Source organism: Ovis canadensis, chromosome 2 (assembly GCF_042477335.2).
Source record: "Ovis canadensis isolate MfBH-ARS-UI-01 breed Bighorn chromosome 2, ARS-UI_OviCan_v2, whole genome shotgun sequence".
Lineage (NCBI taxonomy): Eukaryota > Metazoa > Chordata > Mammalia > Artiodactyla > Bovidae > Ovis > Ovis canadensis.
In genome coordinates this window covers 175,008,553-175,023,302 of record NC_091246.1, presented here as the reverse complement: position 1 = coordinate 175,023,302, position 14,750 = coordinate 175,008,553, and the positions used below count along the sequence as shown (strand labels likewise).

At 35.4% G+C, this 14,750-nt stretch overlaps 1 protein-coding gene and 1 non-coding gene across 2 annotated transcripts in view; both read right to left on the bottom strand.

Annotated features, from left to right (window-relative positions):
• LRP1B (LDL receptor related protein 1B) overlaps positions 1–14,750 on the bottom strand; it is a 1,961,274-nt gene that overhangs the window by 611,576 nt on the left and 1,334,948 nt on the right. The gene's annotated exons all lie outside the window — the stretch shown is intronic.
• TRNAG-GCC (transfer RNA glycine (anticodon GCC)) lies at positions 13,311–13,383 on the bottom strand. Its single transcript has one exon. It is a non-coding gene; the product is annotated as a tRNA-Gly (tRNA).

Below are 14,750 nucleotides of genomic sequence, written 5' to 3'. Positions count from 1 at the left end.
AAGATAAGAGGCTTTAATTTTTTTTTTTTTTTTTTTTTTGCCACACCACATATGGGATCTTGTTCCCTCACCAGGGATCAAACCTATACCCCATGCATCGGAACCACTAAATCTTAACCACCAGACTGCCAGGGAAGTCCTAAGACAAGTGTTTTCATGAGTTCAAAAGAGACACTGACAACAATCTTCACAGGTATTAGCATAAAAAAAGACACTAAATATGTAGTTAACCCTTACTTTTTCCTATTATTCTCTAATAGCTTTGCCAGCCCTGCAGAATTTTATTCAGTATAACCACAAAGCATTCTTTCACACATACACCATATTGTACATACTTTATTATTATATTGACCTGAAACTGCATCTCTGCATTTCTTCTTGGAAATTGTCTGAGATATGTGATAAGTAGGGATGAAAATTGACTCAGTATTTACCAAAAGAGTTACATGTGCAGTAGATACCTCATAAATATTCAACATATGAATAATAGATTAATTTGTAACACTGAGGCCATCTCTAAATGGTCAAATCCACCGGATTAGAGCATTGAATAACTGAGATGATGTGATCTATTAAGGAGGACCAAGAGGACAGAAGATTTAAATCACCGTTCACACCCAATTCTCTTTTCCTTATATTAACATACATATTGTATGCCTCTACACTCTAAGTGGAGTAATTTTACTAAGATATAAGAATATGTAGTCTAATACCCAGGAATATAACTAAATAAACATAAGTTACATCGAGAATGTTTTAATTAGTAATAGAATCAGGCAGAAATATGACAAAATCTTATGACAAACTTGAAAGATATAAAGTGGAAATACAAATAAAGATAGAAAATGATGAAAGACTGTCATAACTACACTCCAATACTTATTCTAAAATATGATTTTTTAACTCTAATTATGTTTGCTCAACAAATACTTACATAATACTTAGCAAATGCTAAGCATCCATGTAGGCATAGAAGTACAGTGGTGAACACACAGATTTTACTCCTGAAATCATAGATTTCACTTCTGGAGCTGACTTTAAAATTAACTATCTTATGACATATAACAATAAGTAAAGTATAATACTTTATCTTTTGGGGCTCCAAAATCACTGCAGATGGTGATTGCAGCCATGAAATTAAAAGACTTACTCGTTGGAAGAAAAGTTATGTCCAACCCATATAGTATATTCAAAAGCAGAGACATTACTTTGCCAACAGAAGTCCGTTTAGTCAAGGCTATGGTTTTTCCAGTGGTCATGTATGGATGCGAGAGTTGTACTATGAAGAAAGCAGAGCGCCGAAGAATTGATGCTTTTGAATTGTGATACTGGAGAAGACTCTTGAGAGTCCCTTGAACTGCCAGGAGATCCAACCAGCCCATTCTAAAGGAGATCAGCCCTGGGTGTTCTTTGGAAGGAATGATGCTAAAACTGAAACTCCAGTACTTTGGCCACCTCATGCAAAGAGTTGACTCATTGGAAAAGACTGGCATCACTGACTCGATGGACCTGAGTTTGAGTGAACTCTGGGAGATGGTGATGGACAGGAAGGCCCGGTGTGCTGCAATTCATGGGGTTGCAAAGAGTCAGACATGACTGAGTGACTGAACTGAACTGAACTGAAAGTATAATATAACTAAAAAACTGGAAAGTAAAATTTGTAATGTAAGGTAATAACAATTATAGTGGTCTATTTTCTTATGACTAATTAACACTATTGGTCACCTATCATTAACACACTAGATTTCATGTTATATTCTCATCTATGTCTTATAACAGACATACAGTGTCATTTCTGTTGGGTACACAAACACAGGTAGAATTGCTGAGTCATAGGATGACTTTAGTAAGTAGGGCCTACTTTAATATGCATTATCTGAAATAATTTTCCCCCAAATAAGAATCTACTCTATAGACTTTCTATAACTATTGTTGAGCTCCACCACCCACTCCATATATGGCTGGCTCAACCACAAAGACCTCCTAGGACAGATAAACATGCAAGAAATTCTAAAAATTCTCTGATTTCCAGGAACTAGCCAACAAGCTTATCTACCTTGTTTCATAGCATTTACCTTATTGAATAAAAAGCAAGTGACTAGAGTAGTATGTTTAGTTGAATAAGTCAGACATGGAAAAACAAATACTCAATGTTAAAATCACAAACACATGAAATCTAAAACAAACAAATGTATATAATAAACAGAAACAGACTCACAGATATAGAAAATGAATTAGTGGTTACCAGCTGGGGAGAAGTTGGTGGGGAAGGGCAAGTAGGGGTTTGGGATTAAGAGAAACTACTATGTATAAAATACATTAAGTAACAAAGATATATTTACAGCATAGGGAAATATTTAGCCATTATTTTTGTAATAACTTTAAAAGGAGTATGATATATGAAAAAATTGAATCACTATGCTGTATACTTGAAACTAATATAATATTGTAAATCAACTATATGCCAATAAATATAAATAAAAATATGTAAATATATGGGCATGGCTATAGTTCAATAAAATTTCATTTATAAAAATATTACTTGATGACATTAGATACTAAAATTTACAACTTTGATGAGCTCAATTTACCTACCCATTTTTTTTTTGCTTCCATTCTGTTGGACCCATTATACTCTATCCTATACATTGAAAGTAAGGATGATTGCGCTAAATCCCCAAAGTTAACTTTTGGAAAATTCTATAAAATGTATATGCTGGGGCTCCCTTGGTAGCTCAGTGGTAAAGAATCTACCTGCCAACACAGGAGACGCAGGTCTGAGAAGATACCACATACTGCAGGGCAACTCAGCTTGTGGGCCACAGCTACTGAGTCTGTGCTCTAGAGCCTGGGAGCCACAACTACTGAGCCCATGTACCACCACTACTGAAGCCCACGTGCCCTAGAACCTCGTGTTCTGCAGTCAGAGAAGCCACCACCACCACCACGAGAAGCCCGCACACGTGCCACTAGAGAGTAGCCCCTGCTTACTGCAACTAGAGAAAAGTCCATGCAGCAACAAAGACCCAGCACGGCCAAAGCATAAATAAGTAACAACAACAACAAAAATGTGTTCTGGTTTCCTGATAAACTTCAGGCTTGGGTTCTAGAGAATTCTTTACCTGTGGCTGTCCAACAATTTTCACCAGCTACCCTCTTTATTATCTTATAGAGAAAGCTGCCAGGACTTTGTTGTTCCATTTTTAACTTTTGTTGTTATATACAAACAAGATTCATCTGTATGGAGCCAATACAATTCTTGGTATCGATGCTTATAGTGAACTTGCACTGTAACTGACTAGTGGAATCAACATGAACAATGTTCCTCGCTCCAAACACCAACTCTTGCTTGGACTTTATTTGCTACCGCTTTCATATGAGTTGGTTGCAGACACATTTCTCATTTAAAAATCAAATATAAGCATTCTCCATGTGTTTGTTAGCTTTTAAATTAAAAACAATGTTTTTTTTGTTTTTGTTTCTTTTGCTACTTATCAGGAGTGACCTTAACAGATACACCCAGAAACAAATTGTTTCCACATTTGCAAAGGCTGCTTTAAGGCCACACAATCCATTAATTCCTCTAGTTTAAGTAAAGCAATGGTCTCCAAACTGATTTTCATTCTAAAACTTTGACAGATATGGCAGTTCCCTCTAATTCAAACTCTGGTCTTTTACTCTTTCAATAACCACTTTCTCTTATTTTTGTAAGAAGAGACTTTATGCTATTACTCTGCATTTCCCAGTCATTCTGGGTCTTAATGTAATATTTTGTTTCTGTTCTGTGTCATTTCAGTCCAGATTCAGGACACAGTTTTTTCCCTTAATCCATGCCTCAGTGGTGCAGATAAGAGTCTGTCTGGAATGCAGGAGACCTGGGTTCAGTCTCTGGTTGGGAAGATCCCCTGGAGAAGGAAATGGCATCCCACTCCAGTACTCTTGCCTGGAAAATCCCATGGACAGAGGAGCCTGGTAGGCTACAATCCATGGGGTCGCAAAGAGTCACACAAGACTGAGCAACTTCACTTTCATTTTCACTTTCATATCTTACTCTCTCACCTACATTTATACACAGAACTATATATACAAACTTGCAATACAGACAGTCCAATAGAATTCACAGAAGCATGGGATACAAAAGTTTATTATCACAACATAAAGACTTCAAGCTGAAAATTAAACATCTTTTTCTAAAAGGTCTCCTAGCCACGCCCACCACAGGGTTTGTTTTCCCAGTGGTAGCTTCATATTCAGCCCCAGACATGTCTTATCCACAGCTTCTTCTCTAGTCTCAGTTTATCATTCCCTCCTCTTTCTGATTAGCCACTTTTCAGAAAGAAACTATCTCTAATCACTACCCCCTTTCTCAGCAATAGGTCTGCCTTTAAATAATCTTTTTTTTTTTTTTGGTTCCTAAATGGGTACCCATTAGAATTGCCTGGGGAAGTTTTCAAAGAATACTGAAGATGCAACCACACCTCAGATATTTTTAAATTGCTTAGTCTAGGGTAGTGTGCAGGTTGAGAATTACTAGTTAACCTGTAAAAGGCACAGATAAGAAGAAAAACAGTTATTTAACAGGGTGTAATATCTTAAGAAGGAAATTTCTATTATAAAATGCTACTAGCACCCCACCACATCCCACCCTAACCTCCATTACAATCTTGTTATTAATGAGTCATTGCCAAAGACAAGAACTTGAATATTATATTCAAGAATATTATAGCCTCCAGAATATTATACTATAGCTTTGGGGGTGACATTTTTTCCCTCCAGTTTAGGGAGGACTTTAACTTGAAAAAATTATTTTAAAAAAACTTGTTCAGTTGATCCTGATTGGCCAGTGGCCCCAGATATGTTAGAAATTACTGTTTTCACTCTGTCTGATTCAAGTCAAATTATAAGGCAGTTCATAGGAAGATTACTTTGTTTTGATCTTTCTCCATTCCCAATAAGCTGTTTTTCATTGAGCTGTTTGTGTTCTATACCAGAAGTATGTATTTTTGCTTGAATTTTTAAAAATTATACAGACATTGTGAACCCTGAAATTGTTTCTCTTCCTGTACCAGTTGTTAGAAATATGAAAGTTAAATTTGCTGCCCACTTCTACCAAAATTCTATAGAATTTTACAACGTGATTTTATCTCTCATTTCATGTTATTTTTTCCTTAATTTCTCTCTTAGCAGTCATTTCTTTCTGTCTTAATTGTTCATCTTATTTCAGTTTCTACATTTTTAGGAATCTCCATAAAATAATTTTTATAATTGGATGTTATATACAGTATATATTATATATAACAGATTTTAACACATCAAATCATAATGTTACAGACAAGTCACATCAGAGTTGCATATACACACTGTAGGGAATGACTAAGAAAATCCAAAGCAATATAAGGAAACGTTAACATTGTGGTTTTGACTTTTTTGTCCCTTTTCCTTTTAAAATTTCTATTTGGGTATATATTTCTTAGTGTATTCTTTATAAGTAAATAATTTTTAATAAAATGACATTTTAAGTGAAATCTTTTTGGTTAACTAGTAAGTTGTCTGACAAAAATGGAAGGTTTAAATGGAAGGCTTAGTACTACCCAAGCAGCTGCTACTTTCCAGTCATGCCCTGTTTCTGGCACACTCTGTGTCATGGTGTACCACATGAAACCTCTGGAGCAAACTATGATATTATAGAAAGTGGGAGGAAAGCAAGGTCAAAGTCAAGGTCATTAGGAAAGATTTCATGGAAGAAGTGAGGCTTTGACTAATCTTTGAAGGGCGGGTAAGGTTTGGATTAGGAGAGATACACAATATAGTTCCTAGAAACCTAGTTCAGAAAAAGAAACAATTTAACAAATAGGCTCATCTTCGTTAATAGGAGGGAGTGACAACAAATTTATTTCAGGAAGAATCATGAACCTAATTGATGATGACAGCCAGTTCTGATACTTGGGAACAGATAAGAATTAAGTTGTACTTTCTAGTCTTTCGTAACTTTGAATAATTTCTTCAAACATTTTGCAGGTTAAAAGTGACCCAAGTTCTTGATATTCCATATTAAAAGGGATTCAACAGTAAAGTGCTAATGAATTACATTTGTTTCTTTTATTTTGAGAAAGGCAAATCAATACAAACCCTAATGGGCAATTTCCCTACAGCAACAAATCAGTAAGAAGTTCATCTTGTGAGTAAATAAAATCTGCAAGACTTCAGAGTTTCTAGATAGTTTAATTCCCTTAAGATACAATGTTATGAAACCTTAGATAATGTACATTCTCTTTTAAATTACTCTTTTATCAAATAAGAAATATATGCCTGTTGAGCTTTTGTGTCCTGAATGAAATCTGCGTTAAACATACTCATTATAAAAGCAATTCCATTTTCAGGTGTTGAACTGTTTCCTCTCAGGGTAACAAAAAAAATCTTTCACATTTTCTTAAGCATTCGCTGTTTATCTCTTCAAAGCAATAGCCAATGTGCTGTTTTTCATATGCATTAAGCTAGTTTTCACAGCCTTGTGTGCTTAATTTTGACTTTCAGGTAGCATACAAGAACTCAAACGTGCTGTCACACTCCCGTCTTTTTCAGATAAGAAGAGGACCGATAGTAGCTGCAAGGAGAGATTGTTTTAATTTATTCTGTTTTAGACATCCAAAACAAAACTGTAAAATTGAGACAGCATGTTGAGTAGATATATCTTCGGGGGATACCCACTCAGACATTTTTTTCAGGAAACCATCATCCTACTTCAGAAAACACTAACGTTCTGTATCACTTTTAACTTTGAATAGGGAAAAGGCAGAAATCTTGTTCTTCAAATGTTTGCTTTCTATATTCTACCTCAAATTAGTTAAGTCAGACAAAGATGGAGTATAAACCTTAAAAACAGAGGATTTCCCAGCAAACATGTCTGGAGGTTTTTTGTTTTCTTTGTTACTTCTGGTGAAAAAAAAAAAAATCCTTAAGAAGTTTACTAAAGAAAGCAATGTAGCATAATAATTAACAGCTTGCACAATGTGGTTGGAGTTCCTGAGTTATAGATCTCAGCTGTATTACTTAGAGGCATTTTAAAGTTCCTTAATCTTCTGTTCAGTTTCCCAATATGTAAATTGAAACTAATAAAGTGGCTATGAGGATAAGTAAATAAATGCTTTGTTAAAGTATGTAATGCCTAGTGCATAATATATATAATCAACTATTAAAATTAAAAATACACACTGTATGATATAACAAAATGAAATGTATACTAACTAGTTGGGTCTTCCGTGGAAGTCTGGTGGGTTAAGATTCCACACTTCTACTGTAGGGGGCATGGTTAGATTGCTGGTCAGGGAACTAAGATCTCATATGCCAAATAAAAAGTATAATAATAAATTTGACAATTGTGTATACTTTTGAAGTTTTAATGTGGTTTGAGTTTAATATACCATCATCTTTATAAATGTAAAATTACAGAAAATATTCTGATTCTCCTCTGAAAGTGAAAGTGAAGTCGAGCAGTCATGTCCAACTCTTTGTGACCCCATGGATTGTAGCCTACCAAGCTCCTCCACCCATGGGATTTTCCAGACAAGAATACTGGAGTGGGTTGCCATTTCCTTCTCCAGGAGATCTTCCAGACCCAGGGATTGAACCTGGGTCTCCCGCATTGTAGGCAGATGCTTTATAAAATGACAAATATATAAATTACTATCATAAAATTTAAAAATCAAAGAAATAAAAAAAGGTGCAAAATTTCTTCAAAATAAACATTTGGCATTGCTATATATTTCCAAAGTCACTAGCAATTAATTATTTATAATAAAAATTAATATTGATTTGGATATAGAGTGACCTTTTCAGAAGGCAAAGTTAAGTTTATTATTAAAAGTGATACAGAAAATTTGCTCTAAAGATTAGTTGAAGTTGTCAGTGTTTATTGTACTTAAAGGACTGGCCAAAAAAAATGTTTTTTTCAAATTTGGAAAGAGTTTTTATTAACACTATTAAAGAATCAATAAAATTTCTGTCCTCAATGGTTGTCTTAAATATCTCTGCATACCATATAATTCAGAAGGGATGGATGAATAAGAATCTTAATATATAATTATTTTTTCCATTGACTTTACTGTTATTTAATCATAGCTAACATGATAAAACATAGTATATAAATGTGCTCTGAGCTTTCAGAAAAAATCACAATGATTCTATTTTTGTAAACAAATTCCTGATAAACATTTTTTTAACTGTATATTAAAGCTTTTTATTCCAGGATAATTGTTTCATAAAGAGATGCCAAAATGACCAAGATTTGTTCAATCTTCCCAAAGAATCAGTCACCCTCTTGTTAAGTACTTAGTAGCCACAAATATCACCTATCATTTTATAGTAAGTTGCAGTTGTCTCTCAACTTGTATGGAGAGTACATTGAAATTAAGGTTCCATGTTATCTTTCTAGTTAGCTCCTCAGAATCCAGTACATTACTTTGGACTGCGACTGCTGCTGCTGCTGCTGCTGCTGCTGCTGCTGCTAAGTCGCTTCAGTCGTGTCCAACTCTGTGCGACCCCAAAGATGACAGCCCACCAGGCTTCCCCTTCCCTGGGATTCTCCAGGCAAGAACACTAGAGTGGGTTGCCATTTTCTTCTCCGACGCATGAAAGTGGAAAGTGAAGATTGAAAGTGAAGTCGCTCAGTCGTGTCCGACTCTTGGCGACCCCATGGACTGCAGCCTACCAGGCTCCTCCATCCATGGGATTTTCCAGGCAAGAGTGCTGGAGTGGGGTGCCAGCGCCTTCTCCGACTTTGGACTATATAGATATAAAAGTTCAATGAATGAATAACCTAGCATGAATTCATGCCATGAAACAATTCAAATTCAACATGTCAGAATATAAACCAGAACCGGGCTTCCCTGTTTGCTCAGTGGTAAAGAATCCTCCTGCCAATGCAAGAGACATGGATGAGAGCCCTGATCAGGGAGAACTGCACATGCTAAGAAGCAGCTAGGCCCATGTGCCACAACTATTGAGCCTGCACTCTAGAGCCTGGGCTACAGCTATTGAGCCCACACATTCTAGAGCCTGTGCTTGCAACAAGAGAAGCCACTGCGGTAAGAAGCCTATGTACTGCAACTGGAGAATGACCCGACTTGCTGCAACTAAAGAAAAACCTGCCCAGAAACAAAGACCCAGCACAGTAATAAATAAATAAATACTATTATTAAAAACAAACAAATTTACAGAGCAGCCCTAAATCCAGTCTTTGCTCTCTCTCTCAGTTGATGAAGAACATACTCCCCATCACCCAAAGATCTGAAAGTTGTCCTTGATCCCATCTGTATTTATTTATGTCACCATCACATCCCATCAGTCACCAAGTCCTGCAGGTTTTGATTCCTATTTTGTTTTTCGACCTGCATGTACCACTACAGTCTCATTCAGGTCTTTACTATCTCTCTTCTGAATGACTGCAACAGCCTCCTAAATGGTTTCCTTCCTATAGTTTTATCTTCCTAAAATTTATTTTCACAAATATCTTAGGTAAAATGCAAATCAGGTCTTCTCACATACCATGGTTCATGTTCCTAGATTTCTCACAACTTAAGATGAAGTTCAGATTACTTAGTAAGTCATATGAGACCATCTATGATCAAGAACAGTGGCCTCCAACCTTTTCTGATGCTTAAACTAATTTGAGTATTCTCTCTTTCTCCCTCTTTCTCTCTATGTGTGTATATGTATATTTATATATATTTTATATGTAAATATCATATATAAACCCATTATACATGTACAAATATATGAAACATGCATATAAATATAAATTTTTAAAGGTCAAGAAAAATTAAATACAAACACTTGTAATATGTTTTTACCCTATATTTGACTAGACTGTTAGTTACAGAGCATGCACCTTGCTTCCCTCTTGGAAAAGACTCAGCCCATAGCACACCTCCTGCCTCAGGTTGACCCCTGTGTTACCACCATGTTTGCAGTTACCCTTACTCCCTGTGCACACAGCTATCACATCACTTCTCTGTGCTTTTTCTCATGTCATTTCTTCTGTACCTCATCACCCAGAAAACTATTATTCAGATGTTAAGACCCATGCTTTCCTCCTCCAGGAAGACTTCTCAATTATCCTGTTTTAAATCACCGTCCTCCTTGTTGCTTACCTCCATAGCGGTGCTTAACTCAGAGCATTGCATAGCTTACTCGTATGCATTTCCCTTTCCAGTAGATTGAAACTGATTTTTGCTCATCGTGGATTCACAATGCCTATCTCTAGCTTTCTATAAATGGTAATTGAATACATTAAGTCTCCTAGATATGAACCTTCAAGTTATGAATTTTCAAAGATGTGAACATGCCCAGCTATTGTATTGTACTACTGTACTTTTCAAGGTACTGTAAGATTAACTTTTTTTTTTATTTTTTGTATTTGTTTTTTGTTTTTAATGTATTATTTGTGTGGAAACGATTGCAAACCTATTACAGTACAGTACCAAACAGACAATTTTGTTGGCTGGTACCTAGCCTAACTTTGTTGGACTTACAAAGAAATTGGACTTACGAACATACTCTCAGAACTGACCTCATTCATGTGTAGGGGACTTACTGTACATGTTGTATTCAATTAACAACAATGCAAATAGAATAAAGTAAATGGTTTAAAAAGAAATTAAAAGCAGAGTATCATCTAGAGTAAAGGAGGGTAAGACATAATTTGCTTAGATGATAATTTCCTGAGGTAGTAATATTTTAGCTGACTGTTGAATTCAGAAGATTTTATGATAATAAAATATATCACAAAGCTCTAATCTTTAACACAATTTAATTGGATGACACAATTGTCTACCCATTTAGGAAACTATGAAGCTGCAGAAATTTCAGCAACATTTTACCAGAATTATTAACCATGAATTTTGCATTTTAAAAATAAATAAATAGTTAAAAAAAAACAAATAAAACCTTAACACAAAGAAAGTATTTATATGAACTAGGCTTTCAAGGGTGCATTTTAGAAATCATCTTATTCTTGGTCTTAGCAGAATGAGGAAAAAGTTTACTAAAAATAGTCTTGAAGCAACTTGGGCAAGGGAATGATTTTTCACCTCAATTAAACCAAGCTCATGCTGACGAGAGGTTAAAGATTATGTTAGAAAACTAACTCTGATGAAACAGAAAACAATTAAAAAGATCTCATATCAGCTTGCATTATCAAGTAAATGAAGAAGATGTAATTTAATAGAAACAATAATAAGGTAGGCTCAGACATTCTTAAAACATTAATATGTACTATCAGCGAGATAAAGAAAAACAAGACTCTTTAGGACATTTTAATTCAGTGAGAATACAAATGAAATAGTTTTAGAAAGTTAGTGACAGAACATCTTAAGAAGGGTAGATCAAGGACAAAGACTTTTTCTGAAGTAGCAAATGTGAAATATTTCCCATTATCAAAGAAGAGATATAATAATTCTCTATATATGTATGTTACGTGTGTGTGTGTGTGTGTGTGTGTGTGTGTGTGTGTGTCCTTTCCTTCTGCTATACTACCTTGAGCTCAAGTCTTAGATCTTAAAAGAAAAACTGTGACAGACTAGTAGATAATTGGATAGGCGTCTACAAAAGGAAACTCTAGCGCTTCAGGAAATGTAGTGAGTGACTAAGTGGATCTGCCTTCTTTCTTTGGATGTCAAATTGAATGAATGCATGTAGGAAGGAGGCCTTCCTATAAATCCTACACTATATGTTGTATTTTATTCCTATTTTCCCAATGTATGAAATATGATGATTAGATCATAAAGTTAAATAGTAAAATATCCATAAAAAGCTTTGTACAAGAAAGTCCAAAGCTTTATCCATACAAGCCACAAATTAGAAACATACAAGACATTCATCAATGGAAGAATAGATAAACAGAATATAGTATATTCACACAATGGGAAAGGAACTCACTACTAAGACATGCACGGATGTGATGGCATGAAGTGAAAGAAAGACACAAAAGAATATATAGTGTGTGATTCTATCTAAATAAAATTCTAAAAGTGGCAAAACTAACCTATGGTGATAAAAATCGGATTGCTTCTGAGGATAGTACATTAAGAATTAAAAGATGAAACAAATACTCTCAATGACCTCCTGGAGGACTGTGTTTTCCTTTCCTGGAACTCTGGATTCTGTAGGGTTGGAGCTCCTGGTTGCAAAGGGATACACTCTTGTCAAACGACCCCTGCAAGGGTCTCAGTTGAACTACAAGCTACACCAGCTGCCAAGAGACTCTGCACTTCTTGTGTCTAGAGAATCACCAGATGAAAAGCTAAGTCTCCAAACCAGCCTGGACTTTTGACTCTGAGCAGCATGAGGAAGTACAACTGTTCTCATACCATGCAGCCAGTAAGGAGTATATGTGAAACCTGGGTCATTCACTCAGGAGCCTTCTAGTACTCTCCCCAAAAAGACACATCCAGCAACCCCAGTCTGAGAACTATGACCAAGGATTCAGACCCTTCAGAAACTAAGGTTCGGTTCACACCATCAGATAAGCCCCTGACCCTATCTGGATTGCAAAGAGAATCAAAGATTGGATTATTGCTGCCAGGTCACTCATATGGCCAAGAATTAGAAGATAAGGAGGAAAGTTCTACCCAAATCTCAAGGAATTTACTTCTCTCTCAGTTTGGCGCGCAGGGCTGCAGCCCACTGACCTCCCTAGTTCAACATATCAATACACTTCTATCTTAAGGCTTACTGTACTCTGCTTTCCAGTGAATCTTCACAGGATTCTCATTTCTTTCACTCAGGCTAAAACTCACCTCTTCACGTTTTTCCTGAACACATGGTCTAAAATAGCAGCTGCTTTGAATCTTCCACTCTTTACAGCTGCTTTTCCTCCTTAGCGCTCATCACTGTCTGACATCAAATTATACTGGGGAGGGGAATGAGTGTTTGTGATCTAGTTTTCCCACTAGGATATAAGCTCTGTGTGAACAGAGATGCTGTCAGTTTTGTTTCTGCTGCACCTTCAGTCTATAAAAGAGTTTGGCACAGTGTAGGTGCTCAAGATTGTTGGGCCACTGAAACTGGCCAATGGATAACAGCACAATTCAATAATAATATCATATTTCAAATTATTAGCTGCTTAAAAAGAATAAGGTCAAATATATCATTATTTTTCAAACTAAAATGTACTATCACAGTGAAAGTAAAGTTGCTTAGTCGTGTCCGACTCTTTGCGACCCCATGGACTGTAGCCCACCAGGCTCCTGAGTCCATGGAATTTTCCAGGCAAGATTACTGGAGTGGGTTGCCATTTTCTTCTCCAGTGGATCTTCCCAACCCAGGGATCGAACCCGGGTCTCCTGCACGGCAGGCAGACGCTTTACCGTCTAAGCCACCGTAGGAAAAAATAATCAGCCAAGGGACAGACCATTCACTTTCACTAAGAAAATTCTTGGAAGCCAACATGAATATGAAAATTTTACCCCACATTTTACATTTATTTCATGGTATTCTTTTTAAAGCACCCTATAAAAAAGATGACTCAAATGTAAAAGAAGAATATGTAAAACTACTTTAAGGAATTAAAGGTCAACCCCTTCAAAAGTGATCAACTCTACTGAATTTAAAGTCAACAAGCCAATGCCTAATTGGTCAATTTCTATTACTGAAATTCTTTTAAGAAAAACAACAACACATTTTTGTTTTTCTGTTGTATTTTTCAATAGAAGAAGAATCTAATCTGATCCAGCAGTTTTTTAACTTTTAAAAAATTGCTATAAAATTGCTCTCTTCTTTCAAATTAATACAGAGCGCTCATTCATTTTATTAAAATTATGACTATCCTGAAACAATTTACAAAATGGCTGAAAATTATTTTTTAATGCTTTCAACTTTGAGAGTTCACTCTCCCTTTTCTTCCTCTCTCATTTTTGTCCTTCATCAGAATTGCTCCATTTAGTTATTTTAATTAAATAAAATACTCTGTTCCTGAACTCAAATACTCCATTGCCCGAACTTCCCCTACTTCCTTTCCAAGGCAAAAGCCATCTGGTTATCTTCAGTATGAAAAATCTGTCTGTGAAAAATCTATCTTTTTTACAATGACTATATATTAGCTTATAATTTGTCTCTTCAGACTCAAAGTATTAAGTAATCAAATAAACTATTTACTGTTTAGCAGAGGGAATATTGTTAAGGTGGAAAGAAAACTGAGCTTCAGAGGCAGTAGAGAAGTGAATATTTGGGCACCATACTGTATCAGATATGGAACTTTGAACAAATTATTTAACCTTTCTGAAGTCTGAGTTAAAAATCCTTTAAATGAGAATAAAGCCTATCACACAGGATTGTTCTGAGGTTTTATGATATTGTGGGAAGTTGTCCAGCCTTGGGTTAATATATGGTTCATGATATAGTTGGTAAGTAAACATTTGAATAGGCCTTCTGGAGATACTGGTGCATTTCTGCTCTATCAATGAAAGTACGCTGTTCAAGATACTCTTCAGCATTTCTCCAATTCCCCTACATATATTTATAGAATTCACAAAAAGAGCAATAAATGAAGATGGCTGTCTTTCCTAAAAGTAGAAAAACTGAAACAAAAAAAATAAATCTAAGTAAAAATGTAGTAAAAATTATTAATAAATTATTTTACCTTATATTGAATAAAATTGTAGCTTTGCTAAGCAGGTGAATATGTAGGCTTCTTACCTTATTATTTTATTTTATGAGTCACCTAGATTGTAATCATTAAAACCCATTTAACTTGA